This window comes from Schistocerca piceifrons, unplaced genomic scaffold (assembly GCF_021461385.2).
Source record: "Schistocerca piceifrons isolate TAMUIC-IGC-003096 unplaced genomic scaffold, iqSchPice1.1 HiC_scaffold_2243, whole genome shotgun sequence".
Classification (NCBI taxonomy): Eukaryota; Metazoa; Arthropoda; class Insecta; order Orthoptera; family Acrididae; genus Schistocerca; species Schistocerca piceifrons.
Window position 1 is genome coordinate 178,387 of NW_025728166.1, and position 16,577 is coordinate 194,963.

Here is a 16,577-nt window from a genome sequence, read left to right on the forward strand (position 1 = left end):
CAGTCCTCTTGTAACTAAGTCGGCATTGTGCCCTTTGTATTGAATTCCGATGCAATTTCTGTGTTTCATTGTCAATAAGAAGGTCCAAGGGATACAGTAAACCTGAAGTGAAGCATCGGAATCTAAAACTGGTCTCACAGGAAAGGTTCAAAACATCGACAGTAAGTAGAGTCAGTCTTCTTGTACTTAAGACGGCATTGTGCTTTTCGTATTTAATTCCGATGCAATTTCTGTGTTTCATCGGCAATAAGAAGGTCCAAGGGATACAGTAAACCTGAAGTGAAGCATGGAATCTAAAACTGGTCTCACAGGAAAGGTCCAAAACATAGACAGTACGAAGAGTCAGTCTTCTTGTACTTACGTCGGCATTGTGACTTTTGTATTTAATTCCGATGCAATTTCTGTGTTTCTTCGTCATTAAGAAGGTCCAAGGGATACAGTAAATCAGAAGTGAAGCATCGGAAGCAAAAACTGGTCTCACAGGAAAGGTTCAAAACATAGACAGTAAGAATAGTCTGTCTTCTTGTACTTAAGTCTGCATTGTGACTTTTGAATTTAATTCCGATGCAATTTCTGTGTTTCATCGACAATACGAAGGTCCAAGGGATACATTAAACCTGAACTGAAGCATCGGAATCTAAAACTGGTCTCACAGAAATGGTCCAAAACATAGTCAGTACGAAGAGTCAGTCTTCTTGTACATAAGTCAGCGTTGTGCCTTTTGTATTTAATTCCGATGAAATTTCTGTGTTTCATCGTCAATAAGAAGGTCCAAGGGATACAATACACCTGAAGTGTAGCATCGGAATCTAAAACTGGTCTCAAAGGAAAGGTTCAAAGAATTAAAAGTAGGAACAGTCAGTCTTCTTGTAACTAAGTCGGGATTGTGCCTTTGTATTTAATTTCGATCCAATTTCTGTGTATCATTGTCAATAAGAAGGTCCAAGGGATACAGTAAACCTGAAGTGAAGCATCGGAATCTAAAACTGGTCTCATAGGAAAGGTCCAAAACATAGACAGTTTGTAGAGTCAGTCTTCTTGTACTTAAGTCGGCATTGTGCTTTTTGTATTTAACTCCGATGCAATTTCTGTGTTTCATCGTCAATTAGAAGGTCCGTGGGATACTGTAAACCTGAAGTGTAGCATCGGAATCTAAAACTGGTCTCACAGGAAAGTTTCATACTTAGACAGTAAGCAGAGTCAGACTTCTTGTTCTTAAGTCGTCATTGTGCCTTTTGTATTGATATCCGTTTCAACTTCTGTGTTCCATCGTCAATAAGTAGGTCCAAGGGATACAGTAAACCTGAAGTGAAGCATGGAATCCAAAACTGGTCTCACAGGAAAGGTCAAAAACATAGACAGTACGAAGAGTCAGTCTCCTTGTACTTAAGTCGGCGTTGTGCCTTTTGAATTTAATTCCGATGCAATTTCTGTGTTTCATCGTCAATAAGAAGGTCCAAGGGATACAATATACCTGAAGTGAAGCATCGGAATCTAATACTGGTCTCAAAGGAAAGGTTCAAAGAATTAAAAGTAGGAACAGTCAGTCTTCTTGTAAGTAAGTCGGGATTGTGCCTTTGTATTTAATTTCGATGGAATTTCTGTGTTTCATCGTCAATAAGAATGTTCAAGGGAGACAGTAAGCCTGAAGTGAAGCATCGGAATCTAAAACTGGTCTCACAGGCAAGGTTCAAAGAATTAAAAGTAGGAACAGTCAGTCTTCTTGTAACTAAGTCGGGATTGTGCCTTTGTATTTAATTTCGACCCAATTTATGTATTTCATTGTCAATAAGAAGGTCCAAGGGATACAGTAAACCTGAAGTGAAGCATCGGAATCTAAAACTGGTCTCACAGGAAAGGTTCAAAACATAGACAGTTTGTAGAGTCAGTCTTCTTGTACTTAAGTCGGCATTGTGCTTTTTGTATTTAACTCCGATGCAATTTCTGTGTTTCATCGTCAATTAGAAGGTCCGTGGGATACTGTAAACCTGAAGTGTAGCATCGGAATCTAAAACTGGTCACACAGGAAAGTTTCAAACTTAGACAGTAAGCAGAGTCAGACTTCTTGTCCTTAAGTCGGCATTGTGCCTTTTGTATTGAAATCCGTTTCAACTTCTGTGTTCCATCGTCAATAAGTAGGTCCAAGGGATACAGTAAACCTGAAGTGAAGCATAGAATCTAAAACTGGTCTCACAGGAAAGGTCCAAAGCATAGACAGTACGAAGAGTCAGTCTTCATGTACTTAAGTCGGCATTGTGCCCTTTGTATTTAATTCCGATGCAATTTTTGTGTTTCATCGTCAATAAGTAGGTCTAAGGGATACAGTTAACCTGAAGTGAAGCATAGGAATCTAAAACTGGTCTCACAGGAAAGATTCAAAACATAGACAGTAAGAAGAGTCAGTCTTCTTGTACTTAAGTCGGCATTGTGACTTTTGTATTTAATTCCGATGCAATTTCTGATTTTCATCGGCAATAAGAAGGTTCAAGGGATACAGTAAACCTGAAGTGAAGCATGGAATCTAAAACTAGTCTCACAGGAAAGGTCCAAAACATAGACAGTACGAAGAGTCAGTCTTCTTGTACTTAAGTCGGCATTGTGCCTTTTGTATTTAATTCCGATGCAATTTTTGTGTTTCATCGTCAATAAGAAGGTCCAAGGGATACAATATACCTGATGTGAAGCATCGGAATCTAAAACTGGTCTCACAGGAAAGGTTCACATAATTGAAAGTAGGAAGAGTCAGTCTTCTTGTAACTAAGGCGGCATTGTGAATTTGTATTTAATTTCGATGCAATTTCTGTGTTTCATCGTCAATAAGAATGTCCAAGGGATACAGTAAACCTGAAGTGAAGCATCGGAATCTAATACTGGTCTCACAGGAAAGGCTCAAATCATAGAATGTAAGACGAATCAGTCTTCTTGTACTGAAGTCGGCATTGTGCATTTTGTATTTAATTCCGATACAAGCTCTGTGTTTCATCGTCCATAAGGAGGTCCAAGTATACAGTAAACCTGAAGTGATGAATTGATATCTAAAACGAGTCTCACAGGAAAGGCCCAAATCATAGAATGTAAGAAGAGTCAGTCCTCTTGTACTTCAGACGGCATTGTGTCTTTTGTACTTAATTCCGATGCAATTTTTGTGTTTCATCGTCAATAAGAAAGTCCAAGGGATACAATATACCTGAAGTGACGCATCGGAATCTAAAATTGCTTTCACAGGAAAGGTTCAAAGAATTAAAAGTAGGAAGAGAAAGTCTTCTTGTAACTTGGTCAGCATTGTGTTTTGTATTTAATTCCGATGCAATTTCTGTGTTTCATCGGCAATAAGAAGGTCCAAGGGATACAGTAAACCTGAAGTGAAGCATGGAATCTAAAACTGGTCTCACCAGAAAGGTCCAAAACATACAGAGTAGGAAGAGTCTGTCTTCTTGTAATTACGTCGGCATTGTAACATTTGTACTCCATTCCGATGCTATTTCTGTGTTTCATCGTCATTAAGAAGTTCAAAGGGATACAGCAAATCTGAAGTGAAGCATCGGAATCTAAAACTGGTCTCACAGGAAAGGTTCACACCATAGACAGTAGAAGAGTCAGTCATATTGTACTTAAGACGGCATTGTGCATTTTGTATTTAATTTCGATGCAATTTCTGTGTTACATCGTCAGTAAGTAGGTCTAAGGGATACAGTTAACCTGAATTGAAGCTTCGGAATCTAAAACTGGCCTCACAGGAAAGGTTTAAAACATAGACAGCAAGAAGAGTCAGTCATCTTGTACTTAAGTCGGCATTGTGATTTTTTGTATTTAATTCCGATGCAATTTCTGTGTTTTATCGTCAATACGATGGTCCATGGGATACAGTAAACCTGATGTGAAGAATCGGAATTTAAACTGGTCTCACAGGAAAGGTCCATAATATAGACAGTAAGAAGAGTCTGTATTCTTGAACTTAAGTCGCCATTGTGAATTTTGTATTTAATTCTGACGCAAGTACTGTGTTCAATCGTCAATATGAAGGTCCAAGGGATACAGTAAAGCTGAAGTGAAGCATCGGAAACTAAAACTGGTATCACAGGAAAGGTTCAAAACATAGACAGTAAGTAGAGACAGTCCTCTTGTACTTAAGTCGGCATTGTGCTTTTTGTATTTAATTCCGATGCAATTTCTGTGTTTCATCGTCAATAAGAAGGTCCAAGAGATACAGTAAACCTGAAGTGGAGCATCGTAATCTAAAACTGGTCTCACAGGAAAGATTCAAAACATTGGCAGTAAGAAGAGTGAGTGTTCTTGTACTTAAGTCGGCATTGTGCCTTTTGTAGTTGATTCCAATGCAATTTTTGTGTTTCATCGTCTATAAGAAGGTCCAACGTATACAGTAATCCTGAAGTGAAGAATCGGAATGTAAACTGGTCTCACAGGAAAGGTCCAAAATATAGACAGTAAGAACAGTCAGTCTTCTTGTACTAAGGCGCCATTGTGCCTTTTGTATTTAATTCTATCGCAAGTACTGTGTTCAATTGTTCAATATGAAGGTCCAAGGGATACAGTAAACCCGAAGTGAAGCATCGGAATCTAATACTTGTCTCACAGGAAAGGCTCAATTCTTAGAATATAAGAAGAGTCAGTCCTCTTGTACTTAAATCGGCATTTTGCGTTTGGTATTTAATTCTGATGCGATTTCTGTGTTTCATCGTCAATAAGAAGGTCCAACTGATACAGTAAACCTGAAGTGAAGAATCAGAATCTAAACTGGTCTCACACGAAAGGTCCAAAACATAGACAATAAGAAGAGTCAGTCATCTTGTACTTAAGTCGGAATTGTGCCCTTTGTATTTAATTCCGATGCAATTTCTGTGTTTCTTCGTCATTAAGAAGGTCCAAGGGATACAGTAAATCTGAAGTGAAGCATCGGAAGCTAAAACTGGTCACACAGGAAAGGTTCAAAACATAGACAGTAAGAAGAGTCAGTCATATTGTACTTAAGACGGCATTGTTCATTTTGTATTTAATTTCGATGCAATTTCTGTGTTTCATCGTCAATAAGTAGGTCTAAGGGATACAGTTAACCTGAAGTGAAGCATCGGAATCTAATACTGGTCTCACAGGAAAGATTCAAAGCATAGACAGTAAGAAGAGTCAGTCTTCAGGTACTTAAGTCGGCATTGTGACTTTTGTATTAAATTCCGATGCAATTTCTGTGTTTCATCGGCAATAAGAAGGTCCAAAGGATACAGTAAACCTGAAGTGAAGCATGGAATCTAAAACTGGTCTCACAGGAAAGGTCCAAAACGTAGACTGTACGAAGAGTCAGTCTTCTTGTACTTAAGTCGGCACTGTGCCTTTTGTATTTAATTCCGATGCAATTTCTGTGTTTTATCGTCAATACGATGGTCCATGGGATACAGTAAACCTGATGTGAAGAATCGGAATCCGAACTGGTCTCACAGGAAAGGTCCATAATATAGACAGTAAGAAGAGTCTGCCTTCTTGAACTTAAGTCGCCATTGTGCCTTTTGTATTTAATTCTGACGCAAGTACTGTATTCAATCGTCAATATGAAGGTCCAAGGGATACAGTAAACCTGAAGTGAAGCATCGGAATCTAAAACTGGTCTCACAGCAAAGGCTCAAATCTTAGAATGTAAGACGAGTCAGTCTTCTTGTAGTTATGTCGGCATCGTGCCTTTTGCATTTAATTCCGATGCAATTTCTGTGTTTCAACGTCAATAAGAAGGTCCAAGGGATATAGTAAACCTGAAGTGAAGCATCGGAATCTAAAACTGGTCTCACAGGAAAGGTTCAAATCATAGCCAGTAGGAGGAGTTAGTCTTCTTGTCCGTAAGTCGGAATTGTGCCTTTTGTATTTAATTCCGATGCAATTTCTGTGTTTCATCGTCAATAAGAATTTCCAAGGGATACAATATACCTGAAGTGAAGCATCGGAATCTAAAACTGGTCTCACAGGATAGGTTCAAAGAATTAAAAGTAGGAACAGTCAGTCTTCTTGTAAGTAAGTCGCGATTGTGCCTTTGTATTTAATTTCGATGCAATTTCTGTGTTTCATCGTGAATAAGAATGTCCAAGGGAGACAGTAAACCTGAAGTGAAGCGTCGGAATCTACAACTGGTCTCACAGGAAAGGTTCAAAGAATTAAAAGTAGGAACAGTCAGTCTTCTTGTAACTAAGACGGGATTGTGCCTTTGTATTTTATTTCGATGCAATTTCTGTGTTTCATTGTCAATAAGAAGCTCTAAGGGATACAGAAAACCTGAAGTGAAGCATCGGAATCTAAAACTGGTCTCACAGGAAAGATTTAAGACATAGACAGTAAGAAGAGTCAGTCTTCTTGTACTTAAGTCGCCATTGTGCCTTTTGTATTTAATTCTAACGCAAGTACTGTGTTCAATCGTCAATATGAAGGTCCAGGGGATACAGTAAATCTGAAGTGAAGCATCGGAAGCTAAAACAGGTCTCACAGGAAATGTTCAAAGCATAGACAGTAAGAAGAGTCAGTCATATTGTACTTAAGACGGCATTGTGCATTTTGTATTTAATTTCGGTGCAATTTCTGTGTTTCATCGTCAATAAGTAGGTCTAAGTGATACAGTTAACCTGAAGTGAAGCATCGGAATCTAAAACTGGTCTCACAGGAAAGATTCAAAACATAGACAGTAAGAAGAGTCAGTCTTCTTGTACTTAAGTTGGCATTGTGGCTCAAATGGTTCAAATGGCTCTGAGCACTATGGGACTCAACTGCTGAGGTCATTAGTCCCCTAGAACTTAGAACTAGTTAAACCGAACTAACCTAAGGACATGACAAACATCCATGCCAGAGGCAGGACTCGAACCTGCTACCGTAGCGGTCTTGCGGTTCCAGACTGCAGCGCCTTTAACCGCACGGCCACTTCGGCCGGCTCTTGGCATTGTGACTTTTGTACTTAATTCCGATGCAATTTTTGTGTTTCATCGTCAATAAGAAGGTCCAACGGATACAATATACCTGAAGTGAAGCATCGGAATCTAAAACTGGTCTCACAGGAAAGGTTCAAAGAATTAAAAGTAGGAAGAGTCGGTCTTCTTGTAACTAAGTCGGCATTGTGATTTTGTATTTAATTTCGATGCAATTTCTGTTTCATCGTCAATACGAATGTCCAAGGGATACAGTAAACTTGAAGTGAAGCATCGGAATCTAATACTGGTCTTACAGTAAAGGCTCAATTCTTAGAATGTAAGAAGAGTCAGTCCTCTTGTACTTCAGTCGGCATTGTGACTTTTGTATTTAATTCCGATGCAATTTCTGTGTTTTCACGTCAATAAGAAGGTCCAATGTATACAGTAAACCTGAAGTGAAGCATCGGAATCTAATACTGGTCTCACAGGAAAGGCTCAATTCTTAGAATGTAAGAAGAGTCAGTCCTCTTGTACTTCAGTCGGCATTGTGACTTTTGTATTTAATTCCGATGCAATTTCTGTGTTTCATCGGTAATAAGAAGGTCCAAGGGATACAGTAAACCTGAAGTGAAGCTTAAAATCTAAAACTGGACTCAAAGGAAAGGTCCAAAACTTAGACAGTACGAAGAGTCAGTCTTCTTGTACTTAAGTCGGCATTGTGCCTTTTGTACTTAATTCCGATGCTATTCCTGTGTTTCTTCGTCATTAACAAGGTCCAAGGAATACAGCAAATCAGAAGTGAAGCATCGGATTCTAAAACTGGTCTCACAGGAAAGGTTCAAAACATAGACTGTAGAACAGACAGTCATATTGTACTTAAGACGGCATTGAGCATTTTGTATTTAATTTCGATGCAATTTCTGTGTTACATCGTCAATAAGTAGGTCTAAGGGATACAGTTAACCTGAAGTGAAGCATGGAATCTAAAACTGGTCTCACAGAAAAGGTCCAAAACATAGACAGTACGAAGAGTCAGTCTTCTTTTACTTAAGTCGCCATTGTGCCTTTTGTATTTAATTCCAATGGAATTTCTGTGTTTCATCGTCAATAAGAAGGTCCAAGGGATACAATATACCTGAAGTGAAGCATCGGAATCTAAAACTGGTCTCACAGCAAAGGTTCAAAGAATTAAAAGTAGGAAGAGTCAGTCTTCTTGTATCTAAGTCTTGATTGTGCCTTTGTATTTAATTTCGATGCAATTTCTGTGTTTCATCGTCAATAAGAATGTCCAAGGGATACAGTAAACCTGAAGTGAAGCATCGGAATCGAAAACTGGTCTCACAGCAAAAGCTCAAATCATAGAATGTAAGACGAGTCAGTCATCTTGTACTTAAGTCGGCATTGTGACTTTTGTATTTAATTCCGATGCAATTTCTGTGTTTCATCGGCAGTAAGAAGGTCCAAGGGATACAGTCAACCTGAAGCGAAGCATGGAATCTAAAACTGGTCTCACAGGAAAGGTCCAAAACATAGACAGTACGATGTGTCAGTCATCTTGTACTTAAGTCGGCATTGTGAGTTTTGTATTTAATTTCGATGCAATTTCTGTGTTTCATCGTCAACAAGAATGTCCAAGGGATACAGTCAACCTGAAGTGAAGCATCGGAATCGAAAACTGGTCTCACAGCAAAGGCTCAAATCATAGAATGTAAGACGAGTCTGTCATCTTGTACTTAAGTCGGCATTGTGACTTTTGTATTTAATTCCAATGCAATTTCTGTGTTTCATCGGCAGTAAGAAGGTCCAAGGGATAGAGTCAACCTGAAGTGAAGCTTGGAATCTATAACTGGGCTCACAGGAAAGGTCCCAATCATAGACAGTACGATGTGTCAGTCTTCTTGTATTTAAGTCGGCATTGTGCCTTTTGTACTTACGAGGGCTATTCCAAAAGTAAGGTCCGATCGGTTGCGAAATGGAAACGACTATGAAAATCCGACAAAGCTTTGCACAGATGTGTTGGGTAGTGTCTCTAGTATAACCCCAGTTAGCATCACGTCGCTCTTCTCATTTCTGAGCGCGCAGTGAGTGCGTAAAGATGTCTAGAAAATAGTGTCTGCCGCCAAGTACGAGGGCCTGGTGAGAAATTTCGCCTGAAGTTATGCAGCCAACATTACATAACTGTCGTGCTGTTTCGTCTTCACGACAGTTCTCAGCCGCATTCTGTAGGGGCAATGAAAATGCTCCTGCATCGTTTTCAAATGGAAATGTGAGATTACCCACAATACAGTCCGCAATAGTCTCCCCTTAAGTTTCATCTCTGGTCACATGAACCGCTGTCTTTGAAGACAACATTTTGACACAGACAACGAGGTGTAGGCCAGCGTGGAGAATTGGCGGAAAGCACTGGCGGCTGCCTTCTATGATGAGGCTATTGAAAAGTTGGTACAACGCTATGACAAAAGTCTAAGTCAGAACGGCGACTACGTAGAGAAGTAGCTGAAAGGTGTAGCTAATTGTTACAAGTAAAACATTTCTGATGTTCACTGTGGTTTCAATTTGGCAATCAATCGGACCTTACTTTTGGAATAACCCTCGTAATTCCGATGCTATTTCTGTGTTTCTTCGTGATTAAGAAGGTCCAAGGGATACAGTAAATCTGTAGTGAAGCTTCGGAATCTAAAACTGGTCTCACAGGAAAGGTTCAAAACATAGACAGTAAAAGAGTCAGTCATATTGAACCTAAGACGGCATTGGCCATTTTGTATTTAATTTCGATGCAATTTCTGTGTTACATCATCAATAAGTATGTCTAAGGGACACATTTAACCTGAATTGAAGCATCGGAATCTAAAACAGGTCTCACAGGAAAGGTTCAAAACATAGACAGTAAGAATAGTCTGTCTTCATGTACTTAAGTCGGCATTGTGACTTTTGTATTTAATTCCGATGCAATTTCTGTGTTTCATCGTCAATTAGAAGGTCCAAGGGATACTGTAAACCTTAAGTGTAGCATCGGAATCTAAAACTGGTCTGACAGGAAAGTTTCAAACTTAGACAGTAAGCAGAGTCAGACTTCTTGATCTTAAGTCGGCATTGTGCCTTTTGTATTGAAATCCGTTTCAACTTCTGTGTTCCATCGTCAATTAGTAGGTCCAAGGGATACAGTAAACCTGTAGTGAAACATCGGAATCTAAAACTGGTCTCACAGGAAAGGCTCAAATCGTAGAATGTAAGAAGAGTCAGTAATTTTCTACTTAAGTCGGCATTGTGCCTTTTGTATTCATTTCGGATGCAATTTCTGTGTTTCATCGTCAATAAGTAGGTCTAAGGGATACAGTAAACCTGAAGTGAAGCATCGGAATCTAAAACTGGTCTCACAGGAAAGATTTAATACATAGACAGTAAGAAGAGTCAGTCTTCTTGTACTTAAGTCGCCATTGTGCCTTTTGTATTTAATTCTAACGCAAGTACTGTGTTCAACCGTCAGTATGAAGGTCCAAGGGATACAGTATATATGAAGTGAAGCATCGGAAGCTAAAACAGGTCTCACAGGAAAGGTTCAAATAATAGACAGTAAGAGGAGTCAGTCATATTGTACTTAAGACGGCATTGTGCTTTTTGTATTTAATTTCCGTGCAATTTCTGTGTTTCATCGTCAATAAGTAGGTCTAAGGGATACAGTTAACCTGAGGTGAAGCAACGGAATCTAAATCTGGTCTCACAAGAAAATTCAAAACATAGACAATAAGAAGAGTCAGTCTTCTTGTACTTAAGTCGGCATTGTGACTTTTGTATTTAATTCCGATGCGATTTCTGTGTCTCATCGGCAATAAGAAGGTTCAAGGGATACAGTAAACCTGAAGTGAAGCATGGAATCTAAAACTGGTCTCACGGGAAAGGTCCAAAACATAGACAGTACGAAGAGTCAGTCTTCTTGTACTTAAGTCGGCATTGTGCCTTTTGTATTTCATTCCGATGCAATTTTTGTGTTTCATCGTCAATAAGAAGGTCCAAGGGATACAATAAACCTGAAGTGAAGCATCGGAATCCAAAACTGGTCTCACAGGAAAGGTTCAAAGAATTAAAAGTAGGAAGAGTCGGTCTTCTTGTAACTAAGTCGGCATTGTGATTTTGTATTTAATTGCGATGCAATTTCTGTTTCATCGTCAATAAGAATGTCCAAGGGATACAGTAAACTTGAAGTGAAGCATCGGAATCTAATACTGCTCTTACAGGAAAGGCTCAATTCTTAGAATGTAGGAAGAGTCAGTCCTCTTGTACTTCAGTCGGCATTGTGACTTTTGTATTTAATTCCGATGCAATTTCTGTGTTTCCACGTCAATAAGAAGGTCCAAGGTATACAGTAAACCTGAAGTGAAGCATCGGAATCTAATACTGGTCTCACAGGAAAGGCTCAATTCTTAGAATGTAAGAAGAGTCAGTCCTCTTGTACTTCAGTCGGCATTGTGACTTTTGTATTTAATTCCGATGCAATTTCTGTGCTTCATCGGTAATAAGAAGGTCCAAGGGATACAGTAAACCTGAAGTGAAGCTTAAAATCTAAAACTGGACTCAAAGGAAAGGTCCAAAACTTAGACAGTACGAAGAGTCAGTCTTCTTGTACTTAAGTCGGCATTGTGCCTTTTGTACTTAATTCCGATGCTATTCCTGTGTTTCTTCGTCATTAAGAAGGTCCAAGGAATACAGCAAATCAGAAGTGAAGCATCGGATTCTAAAACTGGTCTCACAGGAAAGGTTCAAAACATAGACTGTAGAACAGACAGTCATATTGTACTTAAGACGGCATTGAGCATTTTGTATTTAATTTCGATGCAATTTCTGTGTTACATCGTCAATAAGTAGGTCTAAGGGATACAGTTAACCTGAAGTGAAGCATGGAAACTAAAACTGGTCTCACAGAAAAGGTCCAAAACATAGACAGTACGAAGAGTCAGTCTTCTTGTACTTAAGTCGCCATTGTGCCTTTTGTATTTAATTCCAATGGAATTTCTGTGTTTCATCGTCAATAAGAAGGTCCAAGGGATACAATATACCTGAAGTGAAGCATCGGAATCTAAAACTGGTCTCACAGCAAAGGTTCAAAGAATTAAAAGTAGGAAGAGTCAGTCTTCTTGTATCTAAGTCTTGATTGTGCCTTTGTATTTAATTTCGATGCAATTTCTGTGTTTCATCGTCAATAAGAATGTCCAAGGGATACAGTAAACCTGAAGTGAAGCATCGGAATCGAAAACTGGTCTCACAGCAAAAGCTCAAATCATAGAATGTAAGACGAGTCAGTCATCTTGTACTTAAGTCGGCATTGTGACTTTTGTATTTAATTCCGATGCAATTTCTGTGTTTCATCGGCAGTAAGAAGGTCCAAGGGATACAGTCAACCTGAAGCGAAGCATGGAATCTAAAACTGGTCTCACAGGAAAGGTCCAAAACATAGACAGTACGATGTGTCAGTCTTCTTGTACTTAAGTCGGCATTGTGCCTTTTGTACTTAATTCCGATGCTATGTCTGTGTTTCTTCGTCATTAAGAAGGTCCAAGGGATACAGTAAATCTGAAGTGAAGCTTCGGAATCTAAAACTGGTCTCACAGGAAAGGTTCAAAGCATAGACAGTAAAAGAGTCAGTCATATTGTACTTAAGACGGCATTGCGCATTTTGTATTTAATTCCGATGCAATTTCTGTGTTTCATCGTCAATTAGAAGGTCCAAGGGATACTGTAAACCTTAAGTGTAGCATCGGAATCTAAAACTGGTCTCACAGGAAAGTTTCAAACTTAGACAGTAAGCAGAGTCAGACTTCTTGTTCTTAAGTCGGCATTGTGCCTTTTGTATTGAAATCGGTTTCAACTTCTGTATTCCATCGTCAATTAGTAGGTCCAAGGGGTACAGTAAACCTGTAGTGAGACATCGGAATCTAAAACTGGTCTCACAGGAAAGGCTCAAATCGTAGAATGTAAGAAGAGTCAGTCCTTTTCTACTTAAGTCGGCATTGTGCCTTTTGTATTCGATTCCGATGCAATTTCTGTGTTTCATCGTCAATAAGTAGGTCTAAGGGATACAGTAAACCTGAAGTGAAGCATCGGAATCTAAAACTGGTCTCACAGGAAAGATTTAAAACATAGACAGTAAGAAGAGTCAGTCTTCTTGTACTTAAGTCGCCATTGTGCCTTTTGTATTTCATTCTAACGCAAGTACTGTGTTCAATCGTCAGTATGAAGGTCCAAGGGATACAGTATATCTGAAGTGAAGCATCGGAAGCTAAAACAGGTCTCACAGGAAAGGTCCAAAACATAGACAGTACGAAGAGTCAGTCTTCTTGTACTTAAGTCGGCATTGTGCCTTTTGTATTTAATTCCGATGCAATTTTTGTGTTTCATCGTCAAAAGAAGGTCCAAGGGATACAATAACCCAGAAGTGAAGCATCGGAATCTAAAACTGGTCTCATAGGAAAGGTTCGAAGAATTAAAAGTAGGAAGAGTCAGTCTTCTTGTAACTAAGTCGGCAATGTGATTTTGTATTTATTTTCGATGCAATTTCTGTGTTTCATCGTCAATAAGAATGTCCAAGGGATACAGTAAACATGTAGTGAAGTATCGGAATCTAATACTGGTCTCACAGGAAAGGCTCAAATCATAGAATGTAAGCCGAGTCAGTCTTCTTGTACTTAAGTCGGCATTGTGCCTTTTGTATTTAATTCCGATGCAATTTCTGTGTTTCAACGTCAATAAGGAGGTCCAAGGGATACAGTAAACCTAAAGTGAAGCATCTGAATCTAATACTGGTCTCACAGGAAAGGCTCAATTCTTAGAATGTAAGAAGAGTCAGTCCTCTTGTACTTAAGTCGGCATTATGCCTTTTGTATTTAATTCCGATGCAATTTCTGTGTTGCTTCGTCTTTAAGAAGGTCCAAGGGATACAGTCAACCTGAAGTGAAGCATCGGAATCTAAAACTGGTCTCACAGGAAAGGCTCAAATCATAGAATGTAAGACGAGTCAGTCATCTTGTACTTAAGTCGGCATTGTGAGTTTTGTATTTAATTTCGATGCAATTTCTGTGTTTCATCGTCAACAAGAATGTCCAAGGGATACAGTCAACCTGAAGTGAAGCATCGGAATCGAAAACTGGTCTCACAGCAAAGGCTCAAATCATAGAATGTAAGGCGAGTCAGTCATCTTGTACTTAAGTCGGCATTGTGACTTTTGTATTTAATTCCGATGCAATTTCTGTGTCTCATCGGCAGTAAGAAGGTCCAAGGGATAGAGTCAACCTGAAGTGAAGCTTGGAATCTATAACTGGTCTCACAGGAAAGGTCCCAATCATAGACAGTACGATGTGTCAGTCTTCTTGTATTTAAGTCGGCATTGTGCCTTTTGTACTTACAAGGGCTATTCCAAAAGTAAGGTCCGATCGGTTGCGAAATGGAAACGACTATGAAAATCCGACAAAGCTTTGCACAGATGTGTTGGGTAGTGTCTCTAGTATAACCCCAGTTAGCATCACGTCGCTCTTCTCATTTCTGAGCGCGCAGTGAGTGCGTAAAGATGTCTAGAAAATAGTGTCTGCCGCCAAGTACGAGGGCCTGGTGAGAAATTTCGCCTGAAGCTATGCAGCCAACATTACATAACTGTCGTGCTGTTTCGTCTTCACGACAATTCTCAGCCGCATTCTGTAGGGGCAATGAAGATGCTCCTGCATCGTTTTCAAATGGAAATGTGAGATTACCCACAATACAGTCCGCAATTGTCTCCCCTTGAGTTTCATCTCTGGTCACATGAACCGCTGTCTTTGAAGACAACATTTTGACACAGACAACGAGGTGTAGGCCAGCGTGGAGAATTGGCGGAAAGCACTGGCGGCTGCCTTCTATGATGAGGCTATTGAAAAGTTGGTACAACGCTATGACAAAAGTCTAAGTCAGAACGGCGACTACGTAGAGAAGTAGCTGAAAGGTGTAGCTAATTGTTACAAGTAAAACATTTCTGATGTTCACTGTGGTTTCAATTTGGCAATCAATCGGACCTTACTTTTGGAATAACCCTCGTAATTCCGATGCTATTTCTGTGTTTCTTCGTGATTAAGAAGGTCCAAGGGATACAGTAAATCTGTAGTGAAGCTTCGGAATCTAAAACTGGTCTCACACGAAAGGTTCAAAACATAGACAGTAAAAGAGTCAGTCATATTGAACCTAAGACGGCATTGGCCATTTTGTATTTAATTTCGATGCAATTTCTGTGTTACATCATCAATAAGTATGTCTAAGGGACACATTTAACCTGAATTGAAGCATCGGAATCTAAAACAGGTCACACAGGAAAGGTTCAAAACATAGACAGTAAGAATAGTCTGTCTTCATGTACTTAAGTCGGCATTGTGACTTTTGTATTTAATTCCAAAGCAATTTCTGTGTTTCATCGTCAATTAGAAGGTCCAAGGGACACTGTAAACCTTAAGTGTAGCATCGGAATCTAAAACTGGTCTCACAGGAAAGTTTCAAACTTAGACAGTAAGCAGAGTCAGACTTCTTGATCTTAAGTCGGCATTGTGCCTTTTGTATTGAAATCCGTTTCAACTTCTGTGTTCCATCGTCAATTAGTACGTCCAAGGGATACAGAAAACCTGTAGTGAAACATCGGAATCTATAACTGGTCTCACAGGAAAGGCTCAAATCGTAGAATGTAAGAAGAGTCAGTAATTTTCTACTTAAGTCGGCATTGTGCCTTTTGTATTCATTTCCGATGCAATTTCTGTGTTTCATCGTCAATAAGTAGGTCTAAGGGATACAGTAAACCTGAAGTGAAGCATCGGAATCTAAAACTGGTCTCACAGGAAAGATTTAAAACATAGACAGTAAGAAGAGTCAGTCTTCTTGTACTTAAGTCGCCATTGTGCCTTTTGTATTTAATTCTAACGCAAGTACTGTGTTCAATCGTCAGTATGAAGGTCCAAGGGATACAGTATATCTGAAGTGAAGCATCGGAAGCTAAAACAGGTCTCACAGGAAAGGTTCAAATAATAGACAGTAAGAAGAGTCAGTCATATTGTACTTAAGACGGCATTGTGCTTTTTGTATTTAATTTCGGTGCAATTTCTGTGTTTCATCGTCAATAAGTAGGTCTAAGGGATACAGTTAACCTGAGGTGAAACAACGGAATCTAAATCTGGTCTCACAAGAAAATTCAAAACATAGACAGTAAGAAGAGTCAGTCTTCTTGTACTTAAGTCGGCATTGTGACTTTTGTATTTAATTCCGATGCGATTTCTGTGTCTCATCGGCAATAAGAAGGTTCAAGGGATACAGTAAACCTGAAGTGAAGCATGGAATCTAAAACTGGTCTCACGGGAAAGGTCCAAAACATAGACAGTACGAAGAGTCAGTCTTCTTGTACTTAAGTCGGCATTGTGCCTTTTGTATTTCATTCCGATGCAATTTTTGTGTTTCATCGTCAATAAGAAGGTCCAAGGGATACAATAAACCTGAAGTGAAGCATCGGAATCTAAAACTGGTCTCATAGGAAACGTTCAAAGAATTAAAAGTAGGAAGAGTCAGTCTTCTTGTAACTATTTCGGCATTGTGATTTTGTATTTATTTTCGATGCAATTTCTGTGTTTCAGAGTCAATAAGAATGTCCAAAAGATACAGTAAACCTGAAGTGAAGCATCTGAA